We start from the raw sequence: 20,708 nt of genomic DNA, 5'->3' as shown, positions 1-20,708 counted from the left end.
ATAATGTTTTATTCCAGACTCGTTCCTTCTTAGTATCTTATCTATTCACCTATTATATGTATCTGGCACATTGCTCTTTACACATGATGCCAGTTGAAATAATCTTGCTAACACACGAGGACCACAAGCTAGTTTGCTTGTTGAGTATGCTATTAAAGGCTGAGGTACTTGTTCTGGAAGACATGTTGCTTTCTTGGGCTGTTGTTTCCATTTAAAGGGATCTTAAAGCACCTACACGTTTTGAATTGCTGTGGTTACTATGACCACTTACTTCATTGTTGATGATTTCAAACACTAGTTTCTTTTCATACCCAGAAAGCCACAAGTCTGAAGCTGGTATTAGTGGGATGAAATTAAGTTATCACCAGGGGCCACTTGATCCAAAGCCTCACTGAAGAGATTTGTCCCTTCCCTCTTCCAGCATTAGCTTATGGTCATAACTCAGTAATCTAGGATACCATCCTCAAAATTTTAATTATGTATCTCACTCTGTCTCTTTCAAAGGATTTATGTGCATACCTGGACAATACAGGTTAATCCTCCTGAGTCCAGGTTTTTATTTTAACATACAAAGTTTTTGACATACAATGTAACATTCACAGGTCAACAGAAGAAGAATTTGGCCAGCCTTGTTTCTGCTTGACACAAACATCAAGAAATTTTATTTTTTCTTTTTTTTTAGAACTCTTCTTATATTTTATTATGTTGCTTTTCTTATTAAATAATCAATTGTTTTTTTCTTATTTACCCAGTTTTTCACTGTTAAATTCATCAGTACCCATTGCATACCAAGGACCTAAGAACTATAGATTTATTGATGGTCATAAATGATATAGCAATGCTATTCTGAGAACTATTGTATATTTACTTTTGTAAATTTAATGTAATGTAATTTTATTTATTTGTTTGTTTATTTATTTATTTTTACACTCCAGATTTTATTCCCCTCCTGGTGCACACCCTGAGGGTTTCACATCCCATACCTCCCCCATCCCAGACTCCCGAGCTTCGCAAGGATGTCCCCACCCCACCCACCCCACCAGACCTCTAAACTTCCTGGGGCCTCCAGTCTCTTGAGGGATTAGGTGCATCTTCTCTGACTGAACCTAGACCCAGGAGTCCTCCACTATATATATATATATATATATCATATATATATATATGTTGGAGGCCTGGTTGGTGATCCAGTGTCTAAGAGATCTTAGGGGTCCATGTTAACAGAGACTGCTGGTCCTCATACAGGGTTGCCTTCCTCCTTAGCTTCCTCCAGCTTTTCCCTAATTCAGCCAGAGGGGTCAGCAACTTCTGTTCATTGGTTGGGTGCACATATTTGCATCTGATTTTTTCAGCTGTTTGTTGAGTCTTTTGGAGGGCATTCATGGTAGGTCCCTTTTTGTGAGCACTCCATGGCTTCAGTAACGGTGTCAGGTCTTGGGGCCTCCCCTTGAGCTGGATCCCACTTTGGACTTGTCACTGGACCTTCTTTTCCTCAGGCTCTTCTCCCTTTCTATCCCTGAATTTTTTTTCAGACAGGAAGAATTATGGGTCAGAGCCTTGGCTGACCCCATCCCTCACTTGATGCCTTTGATTCAAAAAGTTTCCTCTACCCCACTGTAGGCTCTTTAATCTATCCCCCCAATCCCCTTTGAGTCCTGAGAGTCTCTCACTTCCCAGGTTTCTGGTAGATTCCTTCTTCTGGAAGTTGCCTATTTCCATTCTTTCTGCTTCAGACCATTTCCTCCATGTTCCCCTCTCCCCCACCCCCATCCCCTTTCTCTGAGTGAGGTAACTCAGACACCAAAGGGAATGCATGGTATGTTCTCACTAATAAGTGGATATTAGCCACAAAAATAGTACAGAATATCCAACATACAGTCCACAGAACTCAAAAAAGTCAACCAGCTGAAGGTCCCAAGTGAGGATGCCTGAATTCCACTAGGAAGAGGGAAAAGGGGAAAGAAATTTTCGTTTATATTTTCACTTATTTAAAAATATTTATGGAGAATATTGGGGCTCCCCAAGGACCTTGACCAACAAGAAATCCTAATAAGCCAGTCAGAGCATCCAGGCTCCATCCCTGAGGTATCCTGGAACCTCTAAGGTGCTTCCTTAAAACTCCATTCTTTTGTACTTGAACACATTTTGGTTTAGGAAGAACCACCCAGCATTATCTACAAGTGGAACTGGAGTTGGTTCCAATGAAACTGTTATTAGAAGTTGGCATCTAATCTAGGTGTTTCCAGGCTCCCCTTGTCATACTCAAAGAATTAAAGCAAAGGAGCACACAGATCACAAATTAGCAAGGAGGTTTTATTCCAAAACAAAGGGACAGTACAGATCAGATCAAATATGCTATCGAGAGTGACAGTGGGCAAGTTGAGTTAAGAATTCCATGTTCAGGCTCCAGATTTCCATCTATACCTTTCTTTGTGGAGTCCAAAACAGGAAGAAGTTTTGTTGCTTCTGGGGTATTTCTCAACTTTAATTGGCAGATTTCAATAGTATATGTTTCTTTTTGTTTTTTATTTTGTACCCCTATTCCCACGGTGTATCTGATTTTAATCATATACATACCCAAACATGTATAAGCATAATTTTGGAAACCCTTAAAAGTTCATTCAGAGGTCACAATCTTTCTTTTCATGTGTCTAAAAGACAAGGCAGATAGGCTGGTTTGACATAGTTCTCAAGTGTGTTTAAATGACCATGGAGCATTACCAAGGAGTTGCCTAGGAGACTAACTTACTCCATTGTTCAGAAGTAGAGTACATAAGGAGATCAACATAAGTGGAGTGTCCCAGGTTGCCAAGTGCATTGTTAGTAGAGGGATGTGTGCATAGCCTAAGCCAAGGAGAGTTGTTGATTGCTAAGCTATGCCCTATTCTTGCCTACCTCAAAATCAACCAGATGTATGGCTTTGGAATCTGTATACTTCAGCAGTCATACACATTAGAGCACTTACTTAGCTAAAGTTAACTCCCCAACCGAATGTATGCCATAAATACATGATTTCCAGGTTAATTGCATGTAAAAAAAATCAAGGCATACCAGGTGTTAAGAGACGTAGATAAGAAGTTTCTAGGTCATCTTCCTGCTGATGAATCTCAACACTGGGTTTATAATGAAGTCTGTTCTTGGCAGGGCCAGAATTCCCACTGGGGCATCCTAGCAAGGAGTGACTAGGTGAGAGCCTCACTGTAAATTCTCCTTTTCCAACAAATGTATAGTTTTCTACATTTGAAGAATGTTTTATTATGGTAACTACACCCAAGGATATACCTTCTTAGGATAATGTTCAAGATATAGCATTCAGAAACCAGGTATACAAATAAATCATAAACGTACCATTTTGTTTTAGAGACCCACCTAAATGATGTGTGTGCATGCGTGTGTGTGTGTGTGTGTGTGTGTGTGTGTGTGTGTGAGAGAGAGAGGGGGGGGGTTTAAAGAGCAGCATTCTAAAACAAACAACAGTAATGAAAGACATCCTGTGTAACAGCAAGCGCTTTGGGAATAGTCTGTTTTGAGCAGAACTTGATCTATTTGCTTAAACTGAAGACCTCTCTCTCTGAGAATTTATCTAGGAGAATGATCATCATCAATGTGTGTAATTTATTTATGGGTTAGCTCGATGCCTTTACCACTCAAGATTAAGAGCAATTAAAATCTACTTGTATCTGATGAATGAAAGTGACTTAATAGAATAGCACCACTTTTGTTGTTTGTGAGTGAATCTGCCTGAGTTTCAATGGTAACCTTTGCTATAGAGGCAATAATAAGAGTAAGATGATTTTCCTTCCATTTTCGTTTGGCTTTTCCATGAAAGAAATAGTGTACACTTGGCACCTAACATTTATTGTGCCATCTGTCTGCTGGTTCCCTTGCTGTGAACAGATTCACAGGAGCATGTGGATGGGGGAGGATCCTTAGTAGAATCTTTCCTAAGAAGGTCAGCTCTGTGTGGCACTGACTGCCTTTGACTTATGCAGAACAGATAATACATTACTTTATTCGGTTTTCCATGCTTTATGCTTTAAGAAGTTGTACATGTGGTAGTACCACTGCTGGTCTCCAACTTCTCTTTACATTTTTCTAAGGTAGGATTTAAAGTGAAAACAAAAATATAGGAACCATAACAACTTGTCAATGTCAGTGATTTGCAAAGTCCTGAATTTAGGAAAAAAAGAGGGAGGGTCTTTTTCTCTGCTTGATCACTGAGATTCCATTTACTGTTATTAACAGAAATTGGTTAAGAATGGATTTTTTCAAGCCCCTAAAGTTTCAATTAGTTGCTATATTATGCCACTGAAGACCCTCATGTTGTACTGATGCTCAATTGATAGGTGAAAATTTTGAAGATAAGAGATGTTAACCAATTTTCCCATTTCATGCCATGATTATTCAGTAGAGTGAAGAATTTAGATCATTTCTCCAAGAAATTAATCTAAATATCTTATTGCTAACTGTGATAGACATGCTCAAATTCCTACAAGTACTATAGGGATAACGTAAGTGAGATTGGCTTCTTTTTCTTGTATAGTGCAAGACCACTCCATACCTGTGTCCCATGACCCTGGCATCTTCAATATTCTGACTTCTCCATTGCAGTGGTCACTCAGGATCTCACTATAGGAATCCAACTTTGCTACACAGCAACTGGTCTTAGATGCTCTCCATCAGTCTTGCATCTTTGCCTTTAAATCTAGTACCACATGGACAGAACTTTCAAAACCACAAAGCTTTGCTAACTGGAGATGTAGCCAAGTTTTCTTGGACCACATCTATATCTACTTCTGAATGCTGATGCTAAGGAAATACTTCCCAAGACAGTTGCTTTCAAGGAGCAGGGAATCCCCTTCCCTTAGGCTTCCTCTTTTAAAGAAATTTAGATAATCACAAGATGTTGCCTCTAATGGGTGGGGTCTTCCCCTTAAGACCACCCTCTACTTTCACATTGACACAGTCTCTACTACAAGACTGATCATTTTACCAGTTACAGCTGCCACTTCAGCACCACCCTGAATACTGCCCTGCCTTGAAATTTCTCTAGCCAAACAGATCAGTACATCTTTTTCAAAGTTAATCTCACACAAGCTCTCAGGACATAGGCAGAATGTGGTTAGATTCTTGTCCAAAGTTTCACACTAGTCGTCCTTAGTCCAGTTACTGATAGAGTACTTGTTACCCTCTGATGCTTTATAAGCTGCCCCTTCAACATGTACCTTTCTTACAGCCTCCACTAGAACAGCCCATTAAGCTTTGCTTCAAACATAGTATTTCATGGCAACATACCTAACACTTCCACATTCCAGCCACAAAACAATTCAAGTGGCATGAGAAACACATAGCTAGGGGCTTATCACAACAATACCAGTTTCTGTCTTAGTTTTATTTCCAGCTGCTGTGGCAAAGCACCCTGACAAAGGTAACTTATGAGAGATAGGATATATTTCAGCTCATAGTTTAAGAGCATAGTCCAAAAGTCAAGGTATTGGGAACTTGAAACAGCTAATCATATTTATAGTCAAGAAGAGAGAAAGAGTGGATGCATGCACTGAGTGCATTCTCCATCCCTGTCATTCTTCTTTTTCCTAGTTTAGGATTCCAAGTCCAGGGGATGGTGCTACCCACAGTGGGCATTTTTCCCATGTCATTAATACAATGAAGATAATGCCTCATAGACATGCCCACAGAAGTCTGAAGGAGATATTTTGTTGAGACTCTCTTCTCAGGTGAGCCTAGATTGTGCCAAGTTGACAAAACTAATGTGACAATTATGATTGCCCAAGACATTTCAACAACAACAGCAACAACAACAACAACAACAACAAAAATAAAAATAAAAAAATCTGTCTAGTGGTCAATTGTGGGGCAGGGATTAGAAGTATAGTCAGTGACACAAAGTTCTAAGTGGCAGGGAAAAGAGTTCAATACACTAGGTGGAAGATTTTATGTGTTTTAATTGAATAAGGCTGAACTGTATGGAGCCCCAGAAACCATCAGCATTGAACATTTTATTTTCAAGCATTTAGCCACATGGGCAACACATCAATTTCCTGGTGCTGTAATGATGTTATATGACAATGTTAAAACTTTAGTGGCTTCTTGTTGGAAGCATTTATTTCTCCTGGGTCTTGATTAAGTTGTAGATTTTTGTAGCCAGCTCTTACTGTCTTGACTTGGCTGAGTTTACTCATCTATCTGCTCTTGGCTGACCTTAGATGGGAACACTAGCATAATCTTCATTTGCTCCATTTGTCTCTCACTTTCCAACATGATAGAACAGGCATGATCTCAAGGGGAAAACAGTGCAAGAGTGTAAGAAGAAAAAACAATGTATCTCTCTAGACCTGGGGTAGATAGCTGCTCTCTTGTCTGTTGGGCGGAACAAGTCATATAGCTTAGAATGAGGGTGACTAACAGAAGGATTATTAAATCTTTTGTTTACTTACCAAGTTAGAGTCTTTTCTCTAAGACCCACAGATGTCCTCCTCATAATTTCTAAATTATTTCAATTTGCCTTAGGTTTGCCTTGCAGCCCAAGTAAGTGTCTGGTATTAAGAGCCTTCACATTGCTGCCCTGCTCCTTTAATCCTTAAATTGCTGTAAAGCCTTATTCTCTTTCCATAGTCACCTAATCCCTATGGGGCTATTAGTGCTTAATTGAGGTGTTTACTGAGAAAGTCCAGTAGTGGCAACAACATTTTTCCAACAAAAACTGACTTTAACTTTTTTCAATAGACTATGTTTAGAAATTGTTTTGTACCAGAATTGTTAATTAAATTATTTTATCCTTAAAATATTATAGGTGGACAAGTGCTCTAGTTGGTATGAGATGACAAATCATCAAAGCGGGGCAGCGGCAAAAGCTGTTGACATGTCAGTTGTCAAAACTTCTACTTTCATAGGGATGAACTTGTACTTTCGTAGGGAAATATCCAAATATGGTTAGGTCTTTGCTCCCATATTTCTGTCTCCCCTGACTTCAGACTGAGGCACAGTGCTGAGACAAGCTTCTGACTAGAGAATTTTCTTATAGCCTAATTCTTCTGTGAAATAATACTCTTCCCTTATATGAGGAAGAAGACTCCAGTTCATCAGACTTGTACACTTATTGACTATTCCAGCACTATAGACAATTCTCTTTTACTCAGAAAGTTTTGAATCCGATTCCTAATAGTAAATTGGAATACAGGCAGATTTACTGACTCATATTAGAAACTGGTGTCATTGTGTTCTTGAGATAAATTAAAAATATCAACTAGCTTTTGGCATATGTAATTTAACTGTTTCTGAATGTTTGGTATTTAAAACTCAGCTTATATAAAATTTAAGGCTGGTACTAGAAATTCCAACAGCTGTCATTTAATAGCGTTTCCCAAATAGTGTCCCCAATACATGCAAGTTTCCTTCATCTTTATATCACTGCCTCAAGAGAAAATAAATACTGAGATGACTAACCTAGCTAAAATACATGGCCAAAGAGAACTTTAAAATTCTTACAATCAATGATTTTTTAAATTACAGGGTGGGATTAAAAGATCTATATAACTTTTGCAGTGATAAGGACCATGAGTGTTTCAAGACTTCAGAAGACTCACTGGAAGTGTTCACTCAAACCAGATTTGGAAGACAACTTAAAACTTGTTGATGGTTATCAGAGGGACTCTCAAGATATAACCCACGTTTATTTATGTGTTCTACCTAGCGTTTCCTACTCAGAGGATTCCCAATTGGCACACTCAGCATAGCTCGAGGGATTGACCTAAAAAGGGCAGTGAATGAATGAAAGAAGGACTGACCTACAGACACAGACAGAGGTACAGAAAAGCCGGGATCAGGTGACCCATATTCACTCTGATGGCCTATCTGATAAGCGGCACCTACAATAACAACAGTGTGGAAAGTCAGCATGCTTATTTCATATCTTAATTGAGGAAGTGGGTTTGTTATGCAGAGCTAAATAAAGAGGCAGATACATGGTATGCAGCTAAACAAGGAGAAGATTAATTAATCTCAGTAGGAGGTCTCTGTAGAGACCTGCAGTCTCAGGTTGTAGTTGTCATGGGAGGGGAAACTGTGGTTCATAATTTCTACATGTACTGTCAACATTCACACTGGGACTTAACAAAGGCTTTGGCCATCTCTTCAAACCTTACCCCGAGAAGGCTTTGCCACTGCTATTGGTTTGAAATGACAGTGCTAATGCTAGCAATATATTCACTCAGGACTGTATCAGCTCCCCACACCCAAGCCTGTTTTCTATGTAGCGCTAATAATCCAAAGAATAATAACTGGCATAAAAATTACACCAGGATAAATCATGAAAAGTAAGGATGAGGAAAATCTATAAAGAAGATAACAAGAAAAAATGCATACAGAAAAGTAAGAATAATATCATTCCTCTTATCAGATATACTATTAATACAAAACAGTAGAGTCTTTGAAATACTTACACAAAAATTTATCAGTCTAATATTCTGTATCCAAATATATATTATAAAATATAAAGTAAAATAAAGCTATTTTGACACAAAACAAAAACAACCTTGATAGAAACAATGAAAAGAAATAACTAGCAAATTGTACTTATTAATCTAACATCATCAATTATCACATTAAATGTAAACAAATTAAATATCTTATTTAAAGGCAGAGATACCAGATTGGAAAAAATAGCAATATCCATATGTTGTCCATTAGAAATAAGACCTTTTTTTTTTTATAAAAACAAGAGTAAGTTGAATGTTGACGATGGAATATATATGCCAACGTAAACAAAAGAAAAATAGGGTGCTATATTTTAGAGCAAAAAAAATATTAACAAAGGTGAACAAGATCATTTAAAAACAATAAAGGAGGACGTTCATCTTGAAAATACGATGATCCTAAATGTTCACCTGTTTGACAACAGAGATCCAAAGCTCAGAAAGCCGATGATGCTGTAAGAGCAAGGGGACACCAAATATGGAGTCCTCCCTGGAGATTCAGTGCTATATCAGTGGCTGAAGAAGTAGACAGAGAATCAGTGTTAGTTTCAGCAATGATAAAATACAAGAGTGAACTCAGCTAAAAGATGGGCAGAAGAGTTTGAAACTGTTCATGAACAGATAATCCACGCACATGCAGAGATGGCAAAGCTATTGCCGAACATACCTCAGAGCTGCCTCTTTCCACTTTTGTCTTGTGGAGTTTGGTTAATAAATATTTAGTTTTTGTGATGTATATATTAAAGTTCTAAATTTTTGATCCAACTTCACTTTTGAGAATATTTCGTAGGTATATTCAACCTTTGTCTGTACGTTATTCATGAAGTTTAGGAATTTTTCATTTTTCACAACTATGTATATCTTCAAATATTTTAAAATTGATTATGTCTCTGTGTGTGTGTGGTGTATAAGTGAGTATATGTTAGTGAATGTTAGTGTGTGTGTGTGTGTGCATGCGTGCACGTGCGCACGCATGTGTGTGTATGTACTGATGTATGTGGAAGCCAGAGGTTAACATGAGTGCATGTGTGTGTATGTACTGGTGTATGTGGAAGCCAGAGGTTAACATGAGTGCATGTGTGTGTATGTACTGGTGTATGTGGAAGCCAGAGGTTAACATGAGTGCATGTGTGTGCATGTACTGGTGTATGTGGAAGCCAGAGGTTAACATGAGTGCATGTGTGTGCATGTACTGGTGTATGTGGAAGCCAGAGGTTAACATGAGTGCATGTGTGTGCATGTACTGGTGTATGTGGAAGCCAGAGGTTAACATGAGTGCATGTGTGTGCATGTACTGGTGTATGTGGAAGCCAGAGGGTAACATGAGCGCATGTGTGTGTATGTACTGGGGAATGTGGAAGCCAGAGGTTAACATGAGCACGTGTGTGTGTGTGTGTGTGTGTGTGTGTGTGTGTGTGTGTGTGTGTGTGTGTGTGTGTGTGTTCTGGTGTATGCGGAAGCCAGAGGTTAACACTTAATCAATTTCTTCTACTTTAGTTCTTGAGGGAGTGTTTCGGACAAATGTAGAGGTCAGTGTTTTGGCATGACTAGCTATCCAGCAAGCACCAGGGACCCTCCTGTCTCTGCCTGCTCATTGCTAGGATTACAGAAATCTGCCATCATGGCTGGTTGACTTTTTATGTGGGTGCTTAGAATTCAAACCCAAGCTCTTATGCTTGCACTCCAAGCCATCACAGCAGCCTCTTCAAATACTTTTTCTTCTGTAGTCTCTCATCAGAGAATCATCACTTTAAAGTATTCATCAGGTCATTGATATGTTATTAATTTATTTTATAAGCTGTTCTCTGTATCATGTTAAATAGCTGTATTGCTATGTCTCCAGTGTCACAAATACTCATTCTGTGATATCCATAATGAACCAATCTAGTGTGTGTGTGTGTGTGTGTGTGTGTGTGTGTGTGTGTGTGTGTGTTAATTAAACCTTACCTTTTACATTTCTTAGACCATTGAAATGAATCTTTTCCAAGGGCATGAAATACCATTATAATCACAGTTTTAGTGATTATACACTGGATTAGTATATCTGTACTAGTTATGAATTGATTTTGATTAAGGAGGTATTTTCTCTTTATTGGTCATATTTCCTGGCATTCTTACAGATTAAGAATGGATGACAGATTGAAGGATGTTATATTTAGGGGTATCACAATTCTGTATTCATGCTACTATTTTTCATAGTGGACATAGAGCCCAGGGACTCACATATTGCTAATTTAACACATGCTACCACTGAGATATACACACCAGTCCCATTCCTATAAATATTCTGCAGCTGTGTTCTGGGTCACAGTTAAGTTACTTGAAAACAGTGTTAAAAATTTTTAACAACATCTTGGCTATAGCTGAAGCAGTATTCAGTCTAGGATTAGTATTCAACATTGCTGAGGTCAGAATCTTTACTCAATGTACATGTTTGACCAGACACTCAAGTCTTGCTGATGCAAACACCCGGTGCCGGCCAGTATGAAAGGTGGGCATTGTTACTTGGATTCTTTTTTTCTTGATACAGAATTATGTATTACATAAGCACTCCTAAAGAGTAATTCTGAAAGCGGGTTCACTTATGAACCTGGGGGGCACCCACAGAAAGCCCATTTGTCCTGTTTTCCGTGCCTCTGGAACCCTAAACCTCCTTTTACACCGACTTTTACATCCCAAACTTTTGTCTTGTACTCCCTCTCCATTTTTGTCTCTAAAGTCAAGTGGTATTAAGATTCTCAGAAAGTATTCATATCAAACATTATGAACTTACAGTGCACATTTATCATTACTATTTCTAGAACACCAGGCTTCCTCAACCTTAGAGAGAATGTATAGGCATACATCTGTGTATATATACATCTGTGTTCTGAGTCTCATCCTCATCGGGCGCCTTACCTTGCTTTCGTGTGCATCTTTCTTTATGTATTTCTCTTTGGTTCCCCCTTCTTTTCCTACCCTCACTTACTGTCTTACTTTGAGCTGTCTCTTATTTCTCTCTGTATATTCTACCCAGTTACTCGCTCTGCTCCCAGATTCCTTTCCTCTTCTGGGGAGACCACCCTAGCTAACGAATGTACATTTTCCTCTCATCAACACTTGTAGATGCTAGAAGTTGAGCTTCTGAACTATGTGAATCCAAAGTTTTCTTCTGGTGTTCATCCTCCATACAGCAAGGACTGCTATGAACCTTAACTTTACAGTTTCTTGTTTTAATATCTCACACGTACTTCACTGGAGGAGAGTTGGAAAGAAGTGCGTCTATTTCAGCAGTAAAACCCTTAAAATGTTCCTTTTTTTTTCCTCAGTGGTGATCTATGGAAAAAAATCTCCATTTTGTCCAGAAAAAGAGAGCAGGAGCACCTCAATGTGAATCACTCTACAATAGGAACTCATTTAACACGTTTTAGTTAAAACTATGTTTGGAATGTTGGTTCAGATCAGTGGCCTTTTCTCGTACCACTGTATTTCATAGCTGAAGGTCTGACCTGGTGAGATGCAAGTCTCTCAAATATACAGGACAAAGTGAACAATGAAACAAACAAACCAAATAAACAAACCAGCAACATCCACAAGATCCCAGAAAACAAACGTAGTCACTATGTAGGGTAATAGATTCACAAATCAACCTTATTTTGATATAGGCATGTCAAAACAATTTGTACATCTTTAAATATACAATATTTATTTGTTAATTATATATAATATACATTCACCATGCCACCATAAACATCATCTGCCTTCATAACACTCATCCATCAAAATGTCCAATTATGTGCTTAATTGTTCAATTAATATTGAATTATCTGCCATGCTAAGCTATTATCTCTGTGAGGCGAAAAGAGCCATGTCTGAGTCACTAACAATTTGCTCTCCAGTCCCTATCAATGTCTATTTAATCTCTTGATAAATTCTCATTCAATATTTTTGTAAGAAAGTAAATTATGGAATGTACAAGAGTCCAGTGAAAATGCAAGGAAAAGATAGACTTGTGGGAGATAAATTTTATCTCTTTCTGATTATTCTGCTAATCTAGGGCCATTAATAAGGACATTTGGTGATTAATATCTCCATACAAGAATAATGGTTTCTTAAGTAAGGACTTCATAAACCTTTAAGCAACTGGAACATAATGTATCTGGAGTATTTTATTTTATTACTCAGAGATTTTTTTTCTGGTCGTAAGTGTTAGGAAATGATCAGAAGCAGATGAAAGGAAAAAGCAGGATAAGGAAGAAGATACTGATGCCAATAAGAGTAACCTCGAACTCGCTGTGACCTTTGCATAGATGGCAGGGTAGGAGAGGGGAGGAGGTGAATACAGCATACCAAGTAGAATTGTCGGCTCCATAGGTGGACTCCAATTCTCAGGAGAATCCAGGTGACTGCCAGGTGACAAAGCAGCACGTTTATCCTCCAGGGATGTGGACTGTGATGTTAGCAATTTTGTTATCGGATTCTGATTGTGTTTTCTGCTTTGATTTTTGTTTTGTTTTCAACTTTTCGATAGCAATAAATGTGTATAATTTATTATCTGAGTTTTTAAATGTTTGATACTTTTTACTTATGTTAGTTATAAATTATTGGCCTTATAATCTCCGCTAAGTAGTACACACACCAAGTATTACTCTTTCAGCAGAAAATTTGGCAGCAGCCTAAATGCTTAAAATGCTCTTTTGAGGTTAATGTACATAAGCAGTTTGAAAATAATTTTAAACGTAAAGAGAACTTTAATTCATACACTCTATACTTTGTGGACAGCACTAATTTCTGTCTAGAGGTTTTATGGCTTATTAGCATTCATCCTGATGACTGTATCTTCTATTCAACCTAATAACATACAGATCACTTTAATGAATACAGTTGACCCTGGAGAAAATCTTTGTATATCAGTTTTCAATTCAGTTTATTATTTTGAGTTCTTTAAGGAGATATGTTTCACAAATACCTGTTGCTGAATAAAGCCTCAGGTCCTCGGTAAAGCAGTATCCGTTTGGGCTTTTTATCAAACCTCAGTGTCCACATAAGCTTTTGCTCACTGTATATGGTCGCATAGGAGCCACCTCTTCCTTTCCTTTGCTTTGGCTCTCAAGAAACATTTCCTATTGTTTTCATTGCTGAAAACTTAGATTTTACACAATAGGTCAAAGATTAGCAAGGAAAACCAGCCGATAATAATTTTATACTCACTAATCAAGATCCGGTGAAAGAAATCAGTTGCTTGGGGTAAAGTGGTGGCTGACACCTGTGGTTTTAGTACGGGTGCTATGTATTTCTCTTAAGGATTCCCGCAGATTTTGCGAGAAGGATCCATATTTACAGCCTCCCATTCCCTCCAGACCCTTGCCAGATGTGTTTACCAGAGACCTTTAGTACCCGAAGGACTCTCATTAAGCACATATTTATCTTTTGGTTGAAAGCATGTGAAAGGAAATGTGTGTATTTGCAAAGGACAGGGTTTACCTTTTTGGAGACAGTCTCACTATGTATCCCTGAATGGCCTCACACTCAGTATGTAAGCCTGGCTGGCCTCAATTTCACAAAGAGCCACTTGCCTCCGCCTCCTCAGTACATCACCCTGTCCAGGCAGATTTCACACTTTCAGTTTTTTTTTTTTAATGCTATACAGAGATATTGTTAAGAAGTAGAACTCTATAAGAGAAGCACCATCATGGATCAATTTGATTACCTGAAAATTAACGTTTCCTTTTATCATGGCAAGTTCTCTGACAAAAATCTGCCATTTAATTTAAACAGTTGAAGAGAATCAAATCAAACCATTTTGCTTCTTACTAAATAAAGTGTTCATTGCCCCTGATTATTTAAATTTTTATGCTACCACATGCTAGCTTATTGGATATATTAATCATTTTAAACCTGAAGTCTTACGTATAACTAATTATTTAACATGTGAGCATTCAGAACTATGTTTAGAAGAGTAGGATTTAGGGTTTATTTGAAACTTCGCTTCCCTGGAGACATACAGCATCTGTATATGTGTGCAGATAGGATAGTAGCCTGGGTCTTCACATTTCTTTTTTACAAACCATGTATAAAGCTAGATTACTATGCTCTTTCTAAGAGAATTAAATCTTCTCCACAGGGATTTCCTTGAACTTGCGGTGATATTTAGTAATACAAGGAAGCTGGCACAAACTTAAAAAGCTGAAAATTCTCTAAAAACCATCATGTCTCTTCTTTCCTTAGTCTCCCATTGGTATTTCCTCTGCTATCCTGAGACAGAGCTCACCAGCTCAGGTTCAGGCATGATATCTGTATTTATAAAACAAAATAAAGGTATTCCCTCCAGTGTTCGATTATAGAAACCTACTAAAGGAGTCTCAAAGTTCAATTGAAACCAAAAGATCTCATTTCTTTGCCTTTTGCAGAATGCTGTTGTGGAGAGGAAGTCACACAATGTAGTAGCAAGGGAGGTAGCAAAATGGAAGATGAAGGATGAGTGAAGATTGTAGAAGTTTAGACAGTTTTATCCTGCTGTGTATTGTGTCACTTTAGGTGTTCGTTTGCTGGTAAACCTAGCAGGTTGGAAATAAAAGTGAATGAAATTCATTCTCCTTTACATTCATCCCTCTTGATGACCTTGGCAATAAGTGACAGGCACGATAGGCAACCTTCTTTACGACCATGAAAGTCATCCTTAGTTTACTACCACTGTTCAACAACTCAACCACAGGCTTTTAAGCAAGAGGAATATGATTTCCTTGTGTGTCTACAGGTCATCTGAGAGAATTTTCTGGTCTTGCCTGGTATCTCACAAATATCAGAAATCAGTATTGAATAAATAGCATGATAAACTAATGTTTGCCATGTCCTCACATGTTTTGGGAGGTTTGGGCAACAATCACTTGTGGCAAATTCATAAATTGTATTTTATGGTTCTACTGACTTAAACAGACTACCTTTAATTTTTAATACATGCAATTGATCGTCAAATTCAGATACAGCTAAGTGCATAAGAAAATCCTTATGCTTTTGTTCTTTCCAGGCATAATCATTGGTCTAGTTATTTTTGTTTTGTTTGGTTTGAAACTATGGACTTGATTTGTACAAACATTTCAGTGAACTTTTTGAAATGTTTAGGGTTTATCTTTATTTATGTGTAAATGTATATGTGTATGTGTGTATGTGTGTGCATATGTCACATGTGTGCACCTGTTGGCAAAGTCCAGAAACAGGTAGCAATTCTCCCTTGAGCTAGAAGTACAGACAGTTGTGACCATCTGATATGGGTCCTGGGAATCGAACTCAGGTCCTCTGAAGAGCACAAGTCTCCTGACCTCTAAGCCACCTCTACAGCCCCGTGACTTTTTACTTAAATATCAGTGCAGTCATAGTGTAAAGAAGTAAGCAGTGGGGTAGCAAATGGAACCCAAAAGAAGCATAAATGTAAAAGATGAGACTATATACAACTAAGTACTGTTGTGAGAAAATAATTCATAATATTAAGAAGGTTATAAAATACAAGCATAGAAGCACCATAAAATCAAAAAAATTATTTTACAAATAAAGCGATTAGGTGACTACAATATATTAACCCCTGTATACTTTGACTAAAACAACCCTCAGTTTTTCCACGTTAAATATAACAATCTTTTGAAGCATCCCATAGCAATATATTATTTGAATGAAAGCCATTTCCATAGACTCATATATTTGAGTATTGGTTCCCAGTTGGTAGAACTATTTGGGAAGGATTTGGAGGTGTGGCTGTGTTCAGAGAGCGGTGTGTATCTGGGGAATGCTTTGATGTTTTAAAAGACTCATAACATTCCAGTTTCTCTTTCTCACTGTCCTATGGTTGTATCTGAAGATATGAGCCCTCAGTTTCTGCTCCAGCACCCATTCGTATGCCTGCCATTCTGCTTCCTTCCATGATGATCATGCACAGGAACACTCTGAAACCATAAGTCCCAGATAAACTTTTTCTGCTATAAGTTGTCTTGGTTCTGTTGTTTAATCACAGCAATAGAAAAGCCTCTGATATAGAAGTTAGTACCAGGGAGTGGGGTATCACTGTAATAGGCTTGACTGCTTTAGAGGAGTATGAAGACTCTGACTTTCAACTGGGAAAGCACTTTAACTTTGTAAGTGTGACTTAATAGGCCATCCTGGTAGGAGATTGAAAGACAATGGTGTTGAGAGCAATGTGAACTATGTAGGTCCAGCACACCTGGTTTCAGAGGAAATCAACATTATCAACTGGGCTAGAGACCATTCTTGTGATATAATGGCAAAGGCTATGGTTTCCTGTGACTCTTACCCTAAGAATTTGTGGTTCTAAAGGACCTGCTCTATTGCCAGTGTTGCCTTCTCTGCCTAGTGCTTTTGTATAAGGATATAAGCGCTCACCCACCCCGTTCCTGCTGCCATGCCTTTGTCTCATTATCATGAACTCCAACCATCTGAAACTATAAACCCCAAATTAAATGTTTACTTTGATAGGTTGCCTTGATAGTGGTGTTTATAGCAGAACTAAAAAAGTAACTAAGATAGGTGTCATGATCAGCAGGGTCAACAGTAATGTGTGCTACAGAGGTATCATGCACAAATGTCCTGCAGCCATGAATGGTTAAAAGGAAACTGAGGGTGCATGGGTACATAGGAGAGTCAGGGAGGATGAATAATATAAAGGGCAAGCTAGGATATATGGCTAGAAACCAGATTCTAGATGGTGTATTGAGCCAATTGTAAAGACTTAATGTTTTATTATAAATATGATGGGGAACACAGTAGAGAATTTTGTACTCAAAGTGCATAATTTAATTAATATATTAAAAGTGTTCCTGGGTGTGGCAGAAATGCTCTCTTGGGGCAAGATTAAAGCAGTAACAATAACTAGGGAGTTGTTGGACCTAGGTTTATGTGGACAAAGTATGATGGAATATTACAATAAGACACAGTTTTATTCCAAATACTGATGGCTTAGATGACTCATCAGATGGAAGAGAAGAATATTGGTCAGAGCTGTGAGGTACTTGTAGTGAATCATCAGTTCATAAACATCAACGGTAAAACTATACAATGAAATAGATTAAAAAATTATCCCAACCCTTGCTCTGTCACTTTAAACAAGCTTTAGATCAAATAACTTTATAGGCTTCTCCCTCTGACTCTAGGTTTAGTCATTGTGAGTTGGTCAATGGGACATTATTATCTATTCTCCTTTTTAATACACACTAATCTCTTTTAGTATTCTGCCATCTATTTCCACATATCACATGGTTTTTCAATGTTTACTTTTTAAGTTGGTGTACAGTCACTGCATAAGTTAGTGGTATTCATTACCACACTTTTCTATTTGTACATCATTCACTCTGTCCTGTCCTCTGCATTATTTTCTCTTGCCTCCCTTTCCTGATCCAGCTGTTCATCTCCATTCCCAAATACTACCTCCCTCTTTGTTTCTCTCTGTCTCTGTCTGTCTGTCTGTCTTTTGCACACACACACACACACACACACACACACACACGAACACATACACACACCATATGAGAGAAAAACAACAGTATTTAATTAACATACTTACCATGATTATCTCAAGTTCCAGTTCCATCCTACAAACGACATACTCTTTTCTTCTTTATGAATGAGTAAAACTCCACTGTGCACATACATCATCTTTTCTTTACAAACATCCAATGATAGTTACCCAGGCTGACTCCATAGTTTGGAGCCTGTAAATAGTTTTGCATAAATTTGGATATGTATGTATCTCTATTATATCCCTATTTAGAATTCTGTCTAAAACAGTGGTTCTCAAATTGTGGGGCCCAATTTTTTGGTGGCCATACTTCAGATATCTACATTACAATTCATCACAGTACCAAAATTACAGTTACAGGTAGCAAAGAAATGCATTTATGGTTGGAGGTCACCACAACACGAACAATTGTGTCAAAGGGTCTCAATGTTAGGAAGGCTGAGAACCTCTGCTCTAGAAACATCTCAGGATCTGCTGTTGAAACTCCCCGGCTCCAATCATGATCAGAAGGATGACCTTGAACATCGCTGGGTGACAGCCTGTCTGATCTTCACAGCTCACCCTCTGCCTACCTCTCCATACCACCATTCTCTCACTTTGTCCAGTGTTTGGGGTATCCAAGCCCAGGTCTTTTGTCCTATTCTCCATGCTTTTCTATTAAAAGTGATGAAAGAACCTTCAGGCTCCAGAGACATTATCATCAGGTTTTGAAGGGACCAATTTTTAATTTTTATGTCAGATTAAACTTAAATTACTACAACTCGAACACTTAAGCATTAAAATAGCTTTACAATCCTAATATTGTATGACACTACAAGTGACCTCACGTGCACACAATATCACTTAGTTCTCTGAAATCTATCCATGTGAGTGCTGCCATTACCTCGTGCTTATATTGAGGAAGTCCACATTCAGAACAATGCGGCCAGATAAGATAAAAAGTATCAAGTTCATCTCATCAAACCAGAAAAAACAAAAAACCCAGTCTATTCAAACCTGATTGTTCACTTTAATTCTCTGTATAAAGAATAGTTACTCCAAAAATCAAAGCTAACCTTCAACAGCAGATCCTGAGATGTTTCTAGAGCAGAGGTTATGCGTGTTCTGCCAAATAAAAATAATGTTTACATGGGAATGTGCAGTTCCCAGCCCTTGGAAAACGTAATCGTTCCACTGTCCCAGAGGAGTGAAGAGGACAAACATTCAAGCAGAGAGTTGTTCTATAGAAAGAGGTGAACACACCTTTAAAAAAATAATTAAATGATCTTCATTATTTCATGAAAACAAAAACAAAAAGTAGTTCCCAGTATGAATTTGAGGTAATCTGGGTGCAACGTGCAGAACGTGCAGAATTGTGGCCTCCAAGAAGTTTCTCTGGAGAGGTTTTGCCCTGCAGGTGCATAAATAATTATGACAAAAATTGTGGTCCAATATACCACAGTTTCCAAGCTTTCCATAGAGAAGATCCATTTCTGAGTGAACTATGTTTTCGACCCCACCCCCACCCAACCCCATTATTTAGTGAAAGGTTTACTGTTTCTGTTATGTTGCTCTCTCTCCTGTGGAAGTATAGCATGCTTCCTTCCATCAGAGAGGAAAGAGGACAGGATGCTGAGTTCTGGTTATAAATATTTCATTGTATGCAGAGATGGAGATCACAGAGGGGCAGAGAAGTAGAGTAGCCGGGAAACAAATGTGATGTTGTTTACGGATCCCCAGAGGAGGCGTAGAGAAAGCTGCCCCTGCAAGGCTTTTACACAGTCTAACCTGGTCACGAAACCCTTTGCGAACCTTGTGCAGGCGAATGCTTACAGGTGAGCGGAGGAACACGGCATCTGACAATGCTAACTTAGCCACACTGTGGCATGCAGTGAGAGCCGCTGTATGGTGCAGAATATGTATTTTTGAGAAGAATGGCCTGAAGTAATTTCATTTAGAAAGGTTGTATCCTCATGAAAACAACAGTTGAAAATCATAAATAAAGTGTTAGGCTTATTACATGAGGCCACTTTTTTCTCCCTTCTCTCCAAAGCCTCCAGGTTGTTCGAAGATTTAAAGTTGATGGATTTAACATCTTTAGTGATTACTAAACTTTTTTTTTCACATGACAGTACAGATGTCACATATCACCTCTTCCATCCTCAATTTTGCATCTCTGCAAACCATAGAGATAGGGTAAAGGGTACAAGATGCCGACGTTACCAGATTTCAGGCTTAGAGAGACCAGTGCTGGCCAAACCCCTTAAAAGCCATCTGCCCAGGTGTGGCTATCCTTCAGTGGGAGAAGGAAGGCGAGCATGGGGTGGCTGTAACTGTGGACTATACAGTTGATGAGGGAGTTTGGTTCTATTTCAGATATGGTAGAATGTTGAAATTTTTAGTAACTTAACTTATATGTTCACATATGAGTCATTTTAATGACTTTTTTTGGACTTCCTCATCTGGCATCAGTTGGGGGGCAGGTTGTTGGTGGCATCAGTTGAGGGGCAGGTTCTTGGTCCTGTGGACGGTTGATGCCCCAGGGAAGAGGGATGCTAGAGGGGCAAGGCAGGAATAGGTGTATGGGTGGGGGAGCAGCCTCCTAGAGGCAAAGTGTAGGGGGATGGGGTGAGGAGTTCATGGAGGGGAGACCTGGAAGTGGGGGATAACATTTGATATGTAAACAGATTAAATGATTAATAAATAAAAAGAAAATATCATGCACCGAGTTCTGTGTA

The 20,708-nt window shown here is 38.4% G+C and overlaps 1 protein-coding gene across 1 annotated transcript in view; it reads left to right on the top strand.

Moving 5' to 3' along the window:
* The first annotated feature begins 4,691 nt into the window (after nt 1-4,691).
* Pak5 (p21 (RAC1) activated kinase 5) overlaps nt 4,692-20,708 on the top strand; it is a 190,598-nt gene continuing 174,581 nt past the window's right edge. Inside the window, exon 1 of the mRNA XM_032904288.1 lies at nt 4,692-5,732. The gene's annotated coding sequence lies outside the window, so the exon portion shown is untranslated. The remainder of the gene's footprint in view (nt 5,733-20,708) is intronic.

The sequence above is a fragment of the Rattus rattus genome, chromosome 5 (assembly GCF_011064425.1).
Source record: "Rattus rattus isolate New Zealand chromosome 5, Rrattus_CSIRO_v1, whole genome shotgun sequence".
Lineage (NCBI taxonomy): Eukaryota > Metazoa > Chordata > Mammalia > Rodentia > Muridae > Rattus > Rattus rattus.
Note: the sequence above shows the minus strand (reverse complement) of the source record. Positions and strands in the feature narration are given on the sequence as shown.